We start from the raw sequence: 18,916 nt of genomic DNA, 5'->3' as shown, positions 1-18,916 counted from the left end.
TAATTTGAGGGTGCTGATGGTTTCCCAGTGGAACCCCAGCTTCCCCAGAGCCTCATGCCAACCTTTAGAGAGTTGGAAATCCTTTTGCTGCAGTGCTTTCTTGCAATGCTCTGTGTCCAACAGAGGTTAATAGAAAACACCAGCAAAGGAAATAAGAAGAGACTATGGCTGCCTGGAATTGATGGAGTCTGGGTGTCCTACAGCCATGTCCTGGAAATGCTGTCTGTGTGCTCTATGGGCCATTAGGGTCTTGGGTAAATTCTCCTGAGAACAATTTCCTATCTCTGCCTTTCTCATAGAGTTGTCTGAGTGAATCGACGTTCCATGAGACCTAGGAAGCAAGCCCCTGAGCTGGAGGGGACTGCATCAGGTATCTGTGCTATAACTCACTACTTTAACAACCCAAACGCACTCTGTCCTCCCCAGCTAGTTTTTTGGTCACGGTGTTTCTTCGCAGCAATAGAAACCCTAAGTAAGACAAATGCTATGAGGAAACCATCCCCTCACGTCAGGCCTTAGCCCACATCATTACCAGGAGGCTGCCCTGGAGCACCTAACTCCTCCCACAAGTGCTCATGCATACACTGCAGGGTCTGTGTTTAACAGCCTAGTGCAGGCCACTGCAGTTACCTATTGGATTCTTTCCTGCTTGCTTTCGTATTTTCTGTCATAGATACCGTTAGAAGATGGTGACTTTCTGCCCCATCTTTCTTCTTCCCACTGTAACCTGTGCCTTGGTACTTAGGCTTCCAGATGTCTCAGTAATTGGCTCTGTCACCGAGCTACACCCTACTTTGTCCCCCTCACAACTGTGAACCGCTTTCTTCCCTTGGATCTCGTATTGCATGTAAACATTATAGATTCTTGATTAATCTACTTGCCTGTTTCCTGACCCAGACTATAAACCTATAGAAGAAATAGCTGATTGCTATGTGTTACATCCCCAGAGTCAAATGCAGTCTTTGGAATGTGGAGAGTAGAAAAAAAAATTTTTTTTTAAAGACACAAAAGCTGTTGAAGGCACTAAGCTTTGCTTTCAATGGCATACTCTTTATGTGGTGGTTGCTGCTTACTCACCCCTGGGCTCCTAATAGCCCAGAGTGACTCATACAGAGGGTAAGAGATTTGCTAGGTTCAAAGTGTTAGAGCAGCAATAAAATTGCCCATTATGGAAAATTCCTTCTGGTCAAGAGAACATTTCAGGTGAGCCAGGCTGTCGCCCCAGGCAAGGGACCACCCCTAGAAAGGTGGGCTTACCTTAAGCTATGCTAAAGAGATAGGCACAATAATTGTTCCTTTAATTAGATACTGTAATTTTCCTTTCTATGACCCTCCCCCACTCACCCCAGCACAGTCCCCAGGAGCCACCGTGAGCTTTGGCGGGACTTACCTGTCTTTCTGAGGCCTGGGAGAGGTACAACTCTCGCCTTTTCTTTCTCTCGGTCTCTTTCTTTCAGCCAGAACCTATCCTATGCATTTCTTAACGCTTTGGGCACCCTTTCTCTTTCTTTAACGTGTTCCTCTCCACATGTGATGCGTCATGTGTCTGACCTCCATGCCATCTTATACGGCATGAAGTCCGTTCTTTTTTTTTTTTTTTTTTTTGAGACAGAGTTTCTCTGTGTAGTCTTGGCTGTACTGGACTCGCTTTGCAGACTAGACTGTCCTCGAACTCACAGCAATCCGCCTGCCTCTGCCTCTCGAGTGCTGGGGTTAAAGGCGTGCGCCACCACGCCCGGCCATGAAGTCCATTCTTAAGTTCTTCTATTAATAAGACTAAGATCCCCGAAGGGGAACCCCAATTTCCCCTGCATCAAAAGTTCTGTTAGGAGTTTAGCCTGCTTCTCTCCATAACTTTCTGCGCCCCTAGTGGGGAAGAGGTCCTAGGAAATGAAAGCAGCCTGTTCCGCCCTCTAGTGGTCATTTCGTGGTAGAACATCTATTAAGGATTGCGGGGAGTTACCGCAGGAAAAGCTTCCCAAGCTACCGTGTTATTTCCAGCTTTCCTTTGTTGTCTTAAAAAAAAAAAGTTTCAAGTGATTTTTCGAGGGTCTGGAGTCCCCCACACTAATGAATCTGTGTATTTGAGAACAGGGTTTTCGTCACTCTGATAGTGGCAGATTTTTCTGGTAACGTTCCACAGTCCACTTGGCATGAGTTTCTTCCTTTTGTGCCCTAGACATTCCTCCCCACGGCACTGGGGCACCTGGGAAAACCGGGGCTCCGTAACTCTCCAGCATTATAGTCCCCAGCGTCAGATAGTCAAATAAAATTCTATGATAATGATGTAACACAGCAAAGCAGCCTGCTATGTTCCCTGAGTTTAATCGAACTTATTTATAGAAAGTTCTTTTAACTTCTGCGTTGTTTTGCTGTTGGTGGTGGCGACATAGCATTTTAAACAATTATTTGATGCTTGGGTCCTCTACCCTGGGGGTCACACTGGAAAGCTGTTAGCGGGAAGTGGCTGCCAAACCCAAACATCACTGACTGCAGCAGCTTTTTGGACTCTACCATCTGTAATCTGCTAATAAGACAAAGACGCGGTCCGATCTCCTTTTTAAGATAGGTGTGGGAGACGCTGGGGAGAGAAAAGCACAGTATCTGCCGGGTAGTCCTGCCGCCTAATAACAGTGCTTTCCCCGCGCAACAGCAGGTTTGTTTGTTTGTGTTTGTTTTGCAAATTGCAAAAGTCTTCAAATTACAGCCACATTTTTGGGACCCAATAATACGGTTCACAGACAGTGCTTTCCCCGCGCAACAGCAGGTTTGTTTGTTTGTGTTTGTTTTGCAAATTGCAAAAGTCTTCAGATTACAGCCACATTTTTGGGACCCAATAATACGGTTCACAGAATAATTTATAGTTGCAGGGTCTTTTACAAAATGATGATATTTAAGATGATCTTGTAATTAGATCAGAGGAAAATAGTGCTCATGCTGTGAGGCGAGGATGGGCTGCAAGAGTGGGTTCTAATTAACTCTGCAGTTGATTCACTGTTGTTATTATTGTTTGGGTAAGCGATAATGACAATCCGTACCCTTGGCTTGCCTGATAAAATGTACGCTGGACTCTTCTCACCTCTCACACAGCGGGGAGAGAACATGTTTCTCTCTCCCAATAAATGTGTACAGCACCGCCCCTGGAATTATACAAGTTTTCACAGATAAAAGCAACCAGTCAGGCATTTTGAACACGCACAAATAGCAACGAGGCTTAAGAAAGAAAGCGCTATTTTCAGCGCTAGGTAACAATAGACGTATTGAAAGCCCTGGCGAGCCAGAGGCAGAATACGCAGGGACAAGACCTCTTGCTCCACACTGTGCCTTCTGTTTGTGGCACTAAGACTTTAACCGAAATGCTAATAGGAAAAAAAAAAAAATCTCCTTGGGAACCTGCAGATTTATACCTTGTCCCTGGCCCCCAGAGATTAAAGTGAGTTATATGTTCCCTTCCTGGTAAAGTTGCAGAATTCTATGAAGGAGGGCAAAGGAGATTAATTAGATGAGAGAGAGGGAGAGGTGAGAAGAGAGAGACAGAGACAGAGACACAGACAGACAGACAGACAGACACACACACACACACACACACACACACACACACAGAGAGAGAGAAAGAGGGAGGGAGGGAGGGAGGGAGAGAGAGAGAGAGAGAGATATCTAGGGTAGAAAAACATTAACTTTAGTTCACTTTAATATGGTAGAAATGTTGTACATTCCTCAGCTCATTCTTCTGTCTGTCTGTCTGTCTGTCTGTCTCCTTGTGTGTGTGTATATATATATATATATATATATACTCCTCTGTCTCTGTGTCTCTGTGTCTCTCTGTCTCTCTCTCTGTCTCTGTCCCTGTCTCTCTGTCTCTGTGTCTGTCTGTCTCTCTCTCTCTCTCCAGGTACGCAGCAAGGCCAAGAAAGATGTGCCTCTGTGATTGAAACCAGCTTTTGGGAACTTGACCAACTGTCAAAGGCATGTTACCTCAACTGTTTGCTGAGGCAGAAGAGCTCAGATCTGACTTCCTGTCTCATCCACTCTGACCCTCCATTCCTTCTCTTCCTATGCAGAGTTCTTCACTGCCTGCAAGCCCGTATGTGCCATCATCTGTCACCCTCCTCCTGAGGGAAAAGTCACTTTTAAATACCTCGCCCCTCTTGGGACCGGTAGGAAGGGGCTTGAGAGGCATTGCAGGGTTCCTCCTTGCCTCTGCGCACTTGCTGTGAGGTTAGAGAAAGCCAGGCTGTTTCCCCTTTAAGTGCAGATTCTTAAGGGTAAAACCTGAAAAACCGGCCCTAAATGTCTGTCAATTCCTTTGTCTTCCAGCTTCCTCTCTCTCCTCCCCAGTCTCTGCACTTTCTTTCACTTCTTGGTTAATTAACTGCAGAATATCCCAAGGGAAAGGTCTCAAACACCCCACCACCTTCCTCCATCTTTGCTTATCAAAAATAAGAATTCAAGGCAAGCTGCTTTATAACAAGACATTATTTTTTAACACATTTACAGAATGTAATGCGAGTTATTTTTACACACCCTCTTTCATCCCCCCTTCCCCCCCCCCCCCCCCCCCCCCCCCGTCCTTCTGGAATCCTTATTCTCAATGAGTCGCCCCCTGCTGTCACAGCTTCTTTTTATGTGTGGTCCTCCAAGTTTAATTAGAGTTTCTTCCCTGACTGTGGGTGTGAGGTTATTTACTGGATTGGGACAATTTACTAAAGAAGATGACACCCCTCTCCCAAAGACTGTGCATCAGGCTGTGATAAAACACCATTAGCAAGGCAGTTTATAGAACAGAGGGGTTGTTTGGGCCTTAAGGTTCCATTTCCATTGCTTCAAAAAACCTGGCAGCTGGCAGGCTTATTCAGTGGAGCAGCAGCCGAAGGCTCCCATCATGCTATCTGAAACCTCAGATCCACCCTCAGCGACATGCTTCCTCCAGCAAGTCCACACCTCCTAAACCTGCCCAAACAGTGTCACTACCTGGGGACCAAGTCCTCAGAAGCCCAAGACTATAAGGACAGCTTATCTGAGCCCCCACAGACTGGTAATTGCTGTTTAGTGCCTCATGTAGGGCTGTGTCCTTTTTGGCTTTCCTCATCCATGATGAAATACAGATGAATGGATAATGTTAACACACAGACAGACAAACAGACACACACACACACACACACACACACACACACACACACACACACACACACACTATTCAGCCCTAAAGAAAAGCATAATTGCAAAATTTGCAGGAAAATGGATGGGCTTTGGAGTTAGGGTATATAATATTAAGCAAGATTGTATGCTATCAGAAAAAAAATCCCACAGTTCTTTCTCATATGCAGAATCTAGTCAATAGCATATGTATATATGCAACAAATGTATATGTGAGTATAGTATAGCATATAGAAAAGAGAACTAGAAAGGTACATTACGGGACAAGGAAGGAGTGAATGCAGGTGATTGACAGGAGTTATAAAAGAGGGTATAAATCTAATTGCTTTTCTAATTATAATGCTGCCATGGGTTTGTCACTTTGGGGGTAGCTAAGTGCATAAGACATATTTGATACTGAAAGTTTACATTAAAAACAAAGAAACAAACAAACAAACAAAAAGGGAGTTTAAATTGTGATGTGGAACTCCACAGCTTCTCCTCCGAATGTGTATTCTAACTGCGTAAAAGTTCACTGAGTTAGTTATCCAGTCTTTGTGTCTGGTTGATGTTGTTGAGTCATTTTTTAGTAAAGTTTGAAAAAGTACTGACTGGCCCCATCACATGCAGACGACCACTGCTGCAGCGAAAACCTGAGCTCAGGAGCTCATGTCAGCCAAGGAGGCTCTTTTTGTAGCCCATCTCCTCCTCCTCTGGCTCTTACATCTTTTTGTCCCATTTCCATTATGTTTCCTGAGCCTTGAAGAGGTGACACAGTTGTACCATCACTTGTTCTTGACACTTAGCCCTGTGATGGGTTTCTACATTACCTGGATGCTGCGATCAGTGAGAAGCTTTTCGGATGAAGGCTGAGTGCATCACTCATCTGTGGGTATTTAGAAGACGGTTTGATACTATGACCATTTGACAAAATAATAGGAGTAGTTGTCCCCCCAGGCCTTTGACTTCTCCAGCCAGAGGGCTTTGACCAAGTTCACAGAGCCATGCATGAATTATCTTCTACAGGGTGGATCTCACATCTGAGCAGAAAGGGGGGTTGGTTGCCCCTGTAGCAGTCATGCCACTATTGTAGTAGAGGGTACATATTTTCTCACAGGTCATTATTGTAGACCACAGAATTCATAGCTTAGAAGTCTACATGACACCTTTAGCATTATAAAAGAAAGCTGGTAGGGAGGAAGCTTCCAGCCCAGTTTTATCTTGATTCCCCTATGCCCTGTGGTCAATGTGTGAGATGTCTTTACCGGAAAGTTCAGGTGGGCAATCAAGAGCATGGCTTAGTTGGTGTTGTCTGAGGAATCTCTGGGTTCACTTTGGTTGACAACCAGATCCCATGGCCTCTGAAGAAGCAGTATTAATCTGTCCAAAAAGGTTTTTGATTATATTTTTGATAAATTTATGAACGAGTAAGTTTCTGTTTGACTTTTCTTTACGTACTTATTTTGTGTTGTTTGTTTGTTTGTATGTTTGCTTGTTTTGGTTTTTGTTTTTTTGAGTCAGGGTTTCTCCTTGTGTAGCCTTTCCTGTCCTGGCCTCACTTTGTAGACCAGGCTGGCCTTGAACTCTCAGAGATCCACCTGCCTCTGCCTCCTGAGTGCTGGGATTAGAGGTGTGTGCCATCATGCCTGGTACATCCTTCTTTAGCTTTGATTACCCTTCCTTCCTACCCTGTTTTCTTTCCTCTCCTCCCAAACCTTCCTTAGGTTTTTCTACCTCCAAGAATTCCCCTCATTTCATGTCCAATGTGTTCTTTTATGCCCTTCATTCTGCTAATGGCTCCTTCCTTTCTTTCTGGCCTTTATAAGCACTCAGTGCTAAACACAGTATTCTACAAATTCATGCCTAGGGCTTACATACAGGAGAGAACATCTGCCATTTGCCTTCCTGGACGTAAGTTACTTTAGTATATTTTCCACATCCTTCCATTTTTTTTCTTAAATTTTCATGATTTAATTCTTCCTTACCATTGACTGTAAGTTCATTCTTTGTACCCATCTTCATCACTCACCCGTCACTTGATGGACATGCAGCCTTGTTCTATTTCCTCTCTCTCTTGCGTAGAGCCACAATGAACTTTGAAGCATTGTTATCTCTGTTGTAAGCTATTAAATTATTTGGCTATATGACCAGGAATGGGGTGTGTGTGCGCGCGTGCGCGCGTGCGCACACGCGAGCGTTATAGGGAAATTCTATTTTTAGCTTTTTTGAGAAACCTCTACACTCATTTCCATGGTGGTTGCCAACAGTTTATACTCCCACCAGCAATGAACAAATGTTTCTTTTTCCCCACACTCCCAGCATTTGTAGTTATTTGTTTTTTGATAACACCGTTCTCACTGGAGTGAGATGAAATCTCAATCTTAATGTGAATTTCTCTGATCTTGAACATATTTAAAAGAACTTACTAGTTATTTGTATTTCTCCTTTTGAGAACTGCCTGTTCAGGCTCACCATCCATTCTTCTTATTTATTTATTTATTTATTTATTTATTTATTTATTATGTAGAAGTGCTCTGCCTGCATGTACACCTGCATACCAGAAGAGGGCATCAGATCACATTATAGATGGTTGTGAGGCACCAGGTGGTTGCTGGGAATTGAACTCAGGACCTGTGGAAGGGCAATCAGTTCTCTTAACCTCTGAGCCATCTCTCCAGGCCTACACCATCTATTTTTCAGTTTGGTTGTCTGCATTCCCGCTGTTCAGTTTTAAAGCTCTTTGTATATACTAAACACTCTGACTAATATTTAGCTGACAAAGATTTCCCCCATTCTATCTGCTACTCCTTTGCTGAAATAACAGTTTCCTTTACATCACAGAAGCCATTTAATTATGTGAGATCCCACTTGCTAGATGTTGGTTTTATATCCTGGGTAACAAGTGTTCTATTCAGAAAGTTCTTATTTATGCCTGTATCTTGTAGTATACTCCCTGCGTTCCACTAGAAGTTTCAGAGCTGTGGGTCTAACATTAAGGTGTGTGATCCACGTGGAATTGAGTTTTGTTCAGGATGAGGGAGCAGGATCAAGTTTCATTCTTTTATTGGCAAATATCCAGTTTTCCCAACACAAGTGTAACATGAGATTTCTGAACGCTTTGATGCCCCTTTGACGGTTATCGTGGGGATGGAGATGGGTCTCAGAAGGTTTTGGGAGGGACTGGCCTTTTCCTGGAGAACTTGACCCTATCCATCCCAGGAGCCACGGCTACAGTGACGTTTCACAATGCAACGCATGTGAACCCCGTCAGAAGCATCGGGTGATGGTGCATTTGGCTTCATACTGAGTTTTACTCATCGCACACGCAGAAACCTTTTCACACTTGCCAACTTCTCACAATTCCATATGTAGTCACAAGCCAGAGCTGAAGAAGCTGTGCTCAGAAGGAGGTTTATCCAGGCTGACTGAGAGCAGGGAGAAGGAGTCTGTGGGGAGTGGACACACAGCTTTCACAAAGCTGGTCACACCTTAGCTCTCCTGCTGTAGGATACACTGTGAACTGTACCAAATGCCAGCATTCATTTATTTGTCTGTTTATTTATTTATATTATATTATATAATTTATTCAGATTACATCCCAATTGTTATCCCCTCACATGTAACTTCCTGTTCCCCCCTCCCTCCCTATTCTGCGCTATTCTCCTTCCCTAGACCTCTGTCAGAAAGGGACCTCTTCCCTCACCGTATGACCACAGCCTATCAGGTCTCATTCCGGATAGCCTGCTTGCCCTTCCTCTGTGTGCTCACCTGGCCTCCCCAGCAAGGGGAAGTGATCAGATAGGGGGCACCAGAATTCATGTCAGAGTCAGTCCCCGGCTCTCTGCCCAACCACGGTTCATTTACATAATGGAAGACTGCTCAGCTATTAAAAACAAGGAAATCATGAAATTTGCAGGCAAATGGATGGAACTAGAAGTGATCATCCTCAGTGAAGTAACCCAGACCCAGAAAGACAAGCATGGTATATGCTCACTCATAAGCAGACCTCAGTTTTTTTTAAGAGCACTTTAACATTTAAGAAAAATCATTCATTTCACTTTCATTAGTGGTAATATCCACAATTCGATCCCACACATGTGACTCAAAGTGTACAGTCAACAGGTATCTTTACCTCCCAAATAGTAGAAGACCATTAGCATACTCTAAGCCAACAATTTCCATCATGTTTTAAGTCTCTCTTATCCTATCACCACAAATTAGTCCTTATCAGTAGGTAATCTCATAACCAATTCTGTTTATTATCACTTACGTTTTATGTTTTAGATTACCTATCCACTTCTATTAGTGTGTGTGTGTGTGTGTGTGATGTGTGTGTGTGTGTGTTGTGTACCTGTGGAGGCTAGAAGATAATTCTCAGGAGTCTGTTCTCACTGTCACCTTCAATCCAGGGTTGAACTCCATCTTTAGCCTGTAGGTCTACACCCTTACCAGCAGAGCCATCTTGTTGACTGTTTATATCTGCTAAGTCCCAGCTTTATTATATATTTTTGAAGCTCACTTTTTTTCTTCTGAAACTGTTTTGCTTCTAAATTGCGTCTATTCGTAGAGCCCGGTGAGTCGACTTCATCGTTACAATCTAGCAATAACTTATGTGGACACAGAACTTAGAACTTAAGCCAACTGCCTCTTCTACCTGTCTTGAAAACATTGGTACACTGTCCTCTCATTCACCGCGTATGACAGCAATGTCATTGTTCATTGTGGATAATCTGGCTTTTGCCTCTTAAGATCTTTGTTTTGGCTGGAGTCTCACCTATGTGCATACTCACTGTCTAATACGAAAGGACAAGGCATCACCACAACCACTAGTGTCTATGGAAATGTTTTTGGTTTTGTTTTGTTGTTTGTTTGATGAGAATTAACTGGATAAGCCTTAGGACAAAGAATTTAAAAGAAACAATTCTAAACATGATCAGTAAAATCAAGGCATTTAAAGAGGCCATGAACAAAAACCAGAGTGAAGGTAAAGAGAATAGAAATAAACTCCTCACTGAAATCTAAGAACCGCAAACACAGGGTGAATGGAATTAAGAGGACAATTCAGGATTTGAACAATGAATTCAGCAGAGAGATAGGATTACTGAAGAAATATCAAGCTGAGATGAAAGTAGAGTTGAAAAATGCAACAAACTAATCAGAAATCTTGGGGGAAAGCTTTTTTTTTTTTTTTAAGTTTATTTATTTACTATTATGTATAGTGCTCTGCCTGCATGTATACCTGCAAGCCAGAAGAGGGCATCATATCACATTATAGATGGCTGTGAGCCACCATGTGATTGCTGGGAATTGAACTCAGGACTTCTGGAAGAGCAGTCAGTGCTCTTAACCTCTGAGCCATCTCTCCAGCCCGGAGGAAAGCTTTAACCATAAAATAGATCAAGTAGAAGGTACTTGAATATAAAATAAAAGAATTAGACCATTCAATCAAAGAATGTAGTAAGACTTAAAGGACACACACTAAAGGAATATGCAATAACTCTCAGACACCATGAAAGGGCCAAATCTATGACATCTATGGATAGAAGAAGGAGACGATCCCAGGCCAAGGGCACAGATCAGCTCTTCAACAAGATCATAGAAGAAAACTTCCACAAATCAAAGAAAGACAAACCCATGCAGAAACAAGAAGCACACGGAACACCAAACTGACAGGACTGCAAAAGAAACGACCCACATCATGTTGTGGTCAAAATGTTAACTAGGCTCAACAACACAACAACACAACAACAACAACAACGGTATTGGAATCTGCCTGAGAAAATCCACAAGTCGTATAAAGAGAAGCTGGTCAGATTTTAATAGCTGAATTCTCCGTGGACACTTAAAACCCAGAAAAGCCTAGAGCAATGTACTCTACATCCTTTAAGTTTTTTTTTTAAAAACATGACTTAGCAGATTCAGAAAGTTCAAAAAGTATTAAATAATGTAAATAAGGACAGACCTGTGTATACATGATGCAGCAAACATCAGAAACCAAGACAAAACTCTTAAAGCATTTTTTTGAGCATTTTACACATGAAAACACTGTATTTACATCATTTCTACCCCTTCTCCCCCATCTAATTCCTCTTCTGTCTCCTTACATTTTTTATCAGTGTGCATGGATACATTTTTTATTTATCATCATTGTATTTGCTCATTTTCTACAGCTTTCTTTTCCTAATTTTTTTATCATTTTATGTGCAATTGTTTTAAAATATGAATATTCAGTAGATACCCAACTGCCCTTAGATTCCCAGGCATTCATTCATGCTGCTGGTTTTGGGGGCGGGAGTGGTTGTACACTGAATGTTGCATAGATTTGGATTATAAACCTGTATCTAAGCCTCTGCCTGTGAGGCTCCTGTGAGTCCTGGATTAAGTTGTGCTCCTTTAGGAAGGATTAACATTTGCTTCTGCCAAATATCCAAAGGGTAAGAACCCATTAATGCATTACTATGTCAGTTATTCTAAGAGTTTTGAGTTCTGGGAGATAAACCTCAAATCCTTGCCAAGGAAAGTCTTGATCATGAATTATGGTGGGAGATGTTTTTCTCCTTTGGAACCTAAAACAAACTAAGCCAACTGCATGCTTCTTCCCTCTCAGCAGATGAATTTCTTCAAGAGTCTCACAACCATAGAAAATAGCATCATTCAAAATTCAATATTTGGTACTTGCCCGTTAAACTTAACATTGTATTTGTCATAATTTACTCAGCATTTTAGGGTTTTGTAATGTGAGATACTATAGTTTTCTACATTGCTAGAAATGGATAATATATATATCTGTTATAATATATATGCTTCTAAGATAAAAAAATAACAAAATAATTTTTATCTAGATTAGAGAGTTTTGTTATTTAGTACACTGACCTTATTAGCCGGTTAACAAACTAAAGAGAAGTAGTCATGGCTAACATACTAACTCAGGGATCTTGACAACAAGGAACTTGGGTACTTTTAGCACATGACCAATGCCACTAAAGAAAGAGATTATCAAGCAGAAAATGGAACATCTGAAGATACCCTGGAGATCCATCCGTCTGTCCGTCCATCCATCCATCCATCCATCTGTCAATTATTTGATGTATGTTTATAGCACGGAAACTGCTGGGATTCTCACAAATCTCAATTTCTGCAACACACGAAGAACACACAAAGATACAGATCCCGATAAAGGCTGCAAAGGAAGTTAACCTTACGGGAGAGGAAAAACAGGGGGAGAGAGAGACTCTTTTCCATGAAGAAATAAGAATTAAGACGGAGTCCTAACGAAGGAGGAAGCCAGTCAAGAGGAGAAACTTGGGGCGGGAAGGCTCACAGGTGGGATAGAAGAGGTGCTGAGAGGAGCAGGAGGAGGCGGCCCACTCAGGGAAGTAGTGTGCAGCTTAGGCCGCGGGTGGGGGTGGGGGTGGAAATGAGGGGGTGGGAGGTGTGGGGGACTTAGCGCAGAGAGCCTGAATAACAAGCAGGAACAGACAGCGGAAGCCAGCACTGCCTGAGTCGGGCTCGCACATGGGGTTTGAATCACTCCTTCCTTATTCTCTAATCTGTAACTCCCCACAGCCACTAATCCTCTTGCCAACTGCCTTATTCAGCCCCGCGTTTAAGCAGGCTCTTGTCTACCACATCAAATACGTCGCGGGCCCACGCAGGCCACAGGAATGCCTACAGCACCTGCTTCTAGGGTATTTTGGACCTCTTTCTCCAAATCCCCAGCCTCTGCAATTAGCGAGTCTATCTGGGAGTTCTTGCATCTGTTGTTTTTATGTAATTCTGTCTGCACTTACTCAAATAACCACTAATCATGTTTGAGGATAATAAAAATGTGCTCTTAAAGCTTTAGAAAACACAAAGTTCTTGATATGTGATAGAAAATCTCTAGACTTGGTTGTAAAATCCTCATATATTTTTGTGATAGGTAACGTTGTATAGTTCAACTTCAAGTCAACAAAATATATATATATATATATATATATATATATATATATATATATATATATATATATACATACATATACACATACATATTCTGGCTGGAGAAATCATACATACATACATACATACATACATAGATACAAACATACATATCCAGGCTGGAGAGATGGCTCAGCCATTAAAGGCTAGGCTCACAACCAAAACCAAGCATATATATTCATCTGATAATCTCAAAACAGTAACAACTATTTAGAATTTTGTTGTCTCCCTTGTCTTAACATTTTCATTCATTCATCACTACATGGTCTTAATGGTTTGTAAATGATTGATTTGGTTTTACTTTGTTTTTATAATTGTCCTTTTAGTAAGTAGTTTTTCTCCTTCTTTTATGGAAGATTTGAGAGGTTAGGGGTAGCAATTGTGCACGCTGTGGGTCTGTGTCTGTTGTTGGAAGGCATCAACATTTAATGAAACCTCCATCAGGCCAGAACTGGGACTGTCTATTGTTTCTTCCTCATGGTGAGGAGGAAAGCTGTGGTGCGTGCTATGGCCTCTTTTAAAATGGATGCTTAAGATTACTGTTTCAAAGTGATAAGAAATTTAGGATGTTTTTGTACAGGTTTTGTTTGTTTGTCAGTTTTTAATAAACATAAGTGTGGGGAAAAAAAATAAAATGGATGCTCACTGACCGAAGTTCATGACTGTGTCTCAGTGTCAATATAAAAAACTCCAATGTTAAACTTACGTATCTGCTCTCATTTTCTTTACCTGACTCCTTTGGAGAGCTTTCGAAAGTGATTCACATTTCCTATTAACTCTCAGATGGAATCCACTTCCGAGACATTAATCATATGAGATGGAGCTATTTTCATTAATCCTTTCTATATAGCTGAAAATAGACTTGGGAGGCATGTGTTAAAAACACTAAAGCTTAGATATGAAGACCATCCAGTGGGAGGATGATGCAGGCACAGTTATAGTGTCCAGGGTGCTGCCATAACTCTAATGCCTTTCTTTGCAAAATTAGGATTCGTCAAGTGACTTTCCTAAGCAATGTCAAGCGACATTGCTTTAGTTCTCTTGTCCCTCTGTCCAACTGTTCAGGACACACCAAAGACAAGTAAAATCCAGCCCAGAACTGTGACCTTTTTGACGTAGTCACATTGCCTTTGCGGGTGTTGTTCCTCCTGTTTCAGCTACGCATCTCTACTTCTGTGCAACATGTCCAGCTACAGACTAACTGCTTATAAAACAGGGCAAGGCTAAAACCCTGTTACCGTGTATGTCTTACTTTCCATCATCCTTTAGAAAGCTAAGCTTTGGGAGGGGCAGAAAACTTAAAATGAAAAAACCAACCAACCAAACAAACAAAAAAACCAAAATAGCTTTTGGAAGCAAAAGTGACCAGAAATTCAAGGCTTTCCTTGGTTCTGTGGACTTGAGTCTCGGCGGCCATTGCCACCTTGCTATTTGGCTGAGCAAGAGTTTAGAGGCAGCACTCACACCTGTGTCTAAGTGTCTGGGGAGAGTGGGACAATAATTATTAGGTTGGTGTCTTGGGAAAAAGCAGCATCGTACTTACAAGCTTTGCTCCTTAGGGAAGAATTTTCAATCATCTTTAGTGAAAGGAATAAGAATTTTATGAACTCCTACAAGCTAAGGTTTGCTGTGTGATGAGCAGTATAGCAAGAATGTCCTTATCGTCTTCTTCCATTTGAGTTTCCCAGCTGATTGGCACCTCTCCCCCCCCCCAACCCCCCTCCCACTTTCTACAGATAAGGAGCCAGAAGCTGAGCATGGCTAACAGTTGCATTCAAAGTCAAGATGTGAGGAGGAGGACTCGAACCTGAATAGTCTCGTCACAGGCCCTGAGTAATTAAGCATTGATAAATCAATTGCTTACACCTTACGGGTACATCCCTGGCACTCAAATCCTAAGAATGAACTAAGTTAAGCAGTTTCGAGGAAACACAATGAGAAAGCCAAGACTCTTTATCTCTTACTCGATGGCAATTTATTTTGTGAGTCAACTTTTTTTTTTCCCCACTTAGTTACCTACCACTTACCACCCTCCTACCATGACCTTGGCCATGACAGCTCTGTATCTGTGTTTACTTCACGACCAGGTGCTTTTTTCTTCTCCCTTCTGCATGGCAATCAGTTTCCCCTAATTGACTTCTAGCTGTTCTCCCACGCAGCTGTCCTTGAGCTCACAGGACCTTTCCCTCTTAACACAGTAGCCGCTGTTACTCGAGGAATCGTTCTGCCAGTTTTACATCTATCCCTGGTACAAGCCTTGAGGTTCCATAGACGGGTGCTCTAAAGACTAGGATGGGAAATCCAAAGACTCCAAAGCAGGCTTATGCCAAGCATGTACTAAGCACCGGGGAGCATCTCAGAGACATTCCTCAGCTCCTGCCTATTAGAAAGACAAGCCAGTGGGTGCTCAAAGTCAGCCACGGTCTTTCCGTCTGCCTAAGCTCATTTTGGATGGCTCTACACTCAGGTTGGCCCGTTTGAGCAGCCTCTCAGGATGTTATACCAAAATAGACTGGGGCGCTTATAAAGAATATACATTTATTTCCCACAGTCCTGAAAACTGAGAGGACTATGATCCAATGGCGAAAAGATTTAGTGTTTGGTTCGTAGCTGCTGCACCCTCTGCAATGCCTTCCTCCATGGTGGAAGGAGAAAAGACTCTCTGGGGTCTTTCTGTGAGAGGATCCCATTCCTTAGGCTGATTACTTCCCAGTGGCTCCACCTCCGAACCTGGGGATTAGCACACGAACACGCACACATCAGAGGGCATGAACTAACGTGGTTCTTTGGCTTGCTATCCGCCCCCCCCCCCCCATTCAATAGTGTATAACTCGAACTGTGTATAGCTGCCACTTGAGAGAAGAGACGCACTGTTCTCTCTCGGACTGGCAGAGCATGGGAAGGTGGTTGGGACTCAAAAGGAGAATGGAACAGGAAAAAAAAAATCAAAAGGTAAAATAGTATGTACAGATGAATGGAGTGGACATGCGTGAGCAGAATTCACACGAGGGTCTCCTCAGATTTAAGAGAAGAAGCAAACAGGGTCATCCTCCAGGGAGACAAACCAGTTCAAACGGTCTTCCATTGCTCACTCTGCCTTACTCCCTTGAAGCAGGATCTCTCATTGAACCCGACTCTTTTTTTTTTCCCCCAGCTAGATTGGCAGCTAGCTGGTAAGCCTCAGCTCAAAAAGGGAGCTAAAAATTTAAAAGATTACTCATGGGAATACAAATCATATAACCACTTTGGGAGGTTCCCAGTATCTACTGGATTTGAATCCAAAAGTCTCATGACCCAATAAGTACATTTTTAGGTGTATTTCTAAGACAAATGCGCACGCGCATGCACGTGTGTGTGTGTGTGTGTGTGTGTGTGTGTGTGTGTGTGTGAAAAGAACATTGTATTAATGTTCTAGGCAGCATCATAATGCGAGAAAGTAAAAGGAACTTCAAAGTTCATCTGCAGGTTAAAGATACACATTAACACCGGGAGGGGTGGTGCACACCTGTAATCCCAGCGCTTGGAGGCAGAGGCGGGTGTGAGTTCGCTGTGACTTCGAGACCAGCCTGATCTACAAAGTGAGTCCAGAGCAGCCAAAGCTACACAGAGAGACCCTGTCTCGAAAAAACAAAAACAAGCCAGCAAGCAAACAAAGATACAAATCAACACAGGTAGTGGAGTCGTAAGAAAGACGCGATATGATGCCAAAGGAACGCTTCTGTGTACGACAGCATGAGCAAATTTTACAAATATATGATTAAAGCAAACAAGCCACACACACAAAGTACGTACCATATGATTGAATGTATATGAAATGCTAACTAATAAAAATGCCATGGTTTGGCTATGAAATGTCCACCCACATGTTTATATGTTAAATACTTGTTCTTTAGCTGAAGACGCTATTTAATGGAGACTTGAGGAGGTAGGGTACAGCTGGAAGAGCAGTGGGGAAGCCTTTGAAGGTTACACCTGCCCTCTAGTCCTTTCTTGCTTCCTTTTTGTTCACCATGCAATGAAGGCTCTCCTCTATCACGTGCTGTTGTCACCGTGATGTTCTACCCACACGTCTGGAGCCAAGAAACTGTGAAATGAGCCTTCTGGAATCGTTAGCCAAAATTAAACCCCACCTCTTATAAGGGTCTCCGTCAGATATTATGGTCACAGCCACACAAAGGTAAGTAACACAGATATAACAGAGAGGAAGTGTGGGTCATATCGGTAGCTCTCTTTGCAATAATGCTATGTGCCTTGAATAAAAGTTTGTTTCCCAGGTGGGGAAATACTTGAAAAGTTTTCATTTAGGGGAGCATACAGCCTTGGGAGGAGGTTCACCTGCCGAGTTAAGAGTGTGAGGTCAGAGCAGGTGTCCTGGGAGTAGGAAAGTCATGCATGCGGGAACAAATGTGTGTGAGCCAGTTTGCCATACACCATGGCTCTCCAAGCAATTTTACATGGTAGGCTGGACGGGAAAAGAGGGTGAGATGAAGTGCAAGGGAAGGGACAGTCCATGCCAGGTCCTTCTGAGCTAATCACACTATAGGAAGCTGCTGCGAGCCCTTAACAAAGGAAATGCGGCTTCTCTGGCTGACTGTAGGATAGATCCAAAGAGTGCTATCTGTCGATGCTCCACCAGTCCACATGTCCTACCCAGACTTCTCCTTTGATCCAGTTCATGAGGCTCAGTGAGCGAAAGGTCTGATCATGGGAACCACCATGCGCATAGGAGCCCTCAGGCCCACTCTTTGTCCTTGAGCTCATTAGCACCAAAAACCCATCAGATAACCAGAACTGGCAACAGGCTCAGAACTCTCTGTGGAAGCTGTTCATCAGGAAGTGTCTTGACGGGGATGACGGTTGACTGCAACCCAAGACACCGTCATCTCCACACATGTAAGCAGTGCAGTCCCTGCCTGAGCGTTCGTCTGTTGCTGGCACTTCCTGTCCTCCGTCAAGTCAAAACTTGCTGTTCCTGGCCTTTTCTCTTCTAAACAAGTTATACCAGTTATGTCATTAAAATTTCTAGCTGTAAGTTAAAGTATTCTATGTTCCCTTCCCTTGCAAACTGAGATGTCTGCCTTGCCCGGTCAGGGAGCTGAGAACCCAGTAAGCATAGAAATAGCTGCTCAGCCTCACTATTAAACAGAAATGCTAATTAAAATGGAATCTTTCTCCACGGCTCTCATGTGGAGACATATTTAAAAGCCAGGCCACAAACCCGGAGGAGTGGGAAGAGGAAATCCACACACTCCACGTGAGACTGGATTGGATGGGTGCTCTGTGTGAAAACCCCTCAGAGCTGAGAGCTCACCCATTGCCAAGCGGGAGATTGTGTGTGAGTAGAAACCACACAGACAGTTTCAAGCAGTCCCTGATTTAAAATCTAGTTTTATTTTAAAAACAAACATGGTAAAAATGAATTGCTAGAAATAGATATACAAAGTGGATGCCTGACTCGTCTTCATTATTAGGTCTAAAGCACTCAGTTGGATTGGCACTAAAGTTTCTTCGTGTTTACCCTACACTTAAGAAGTTACAGACCAGAAAAAGCTTGTAGTCCAGAAGTCCCACTGTCAGGAACTCTACCCTCAAGAACAGAGATGCATCTAAGGAAAAGGATTTATTGCAGCCATTTTATGTATTGAAAAGAAAATGCAGCAAAAAAAAATGTTGAATGGGTATTTATGGCATGATATTGCTCATATAAATTTGAATTTTATCATAATGTGACACTAAGGTACAATGGATATAAATAAATGTTCTAAAACTGTAAGTCATGGGAGATCATGCTTCACTTTCAGCA

This window comes from Acomys russatus, chromosome 32 (genome assembly GCF_903995435.1).
Source record: "Acomys russatus chromosome 32, mAcoRus1.1, whole genome shotgun sequence".
Classification (NCBI taxonomy): Eukaryota; Metazoa; Chordata; class Mammalia; order Rodentia; family Muridae; genus Acomys; species Acomys russatus.
This window is presented reverse-complemented; position numbering follows the sequence as displayed.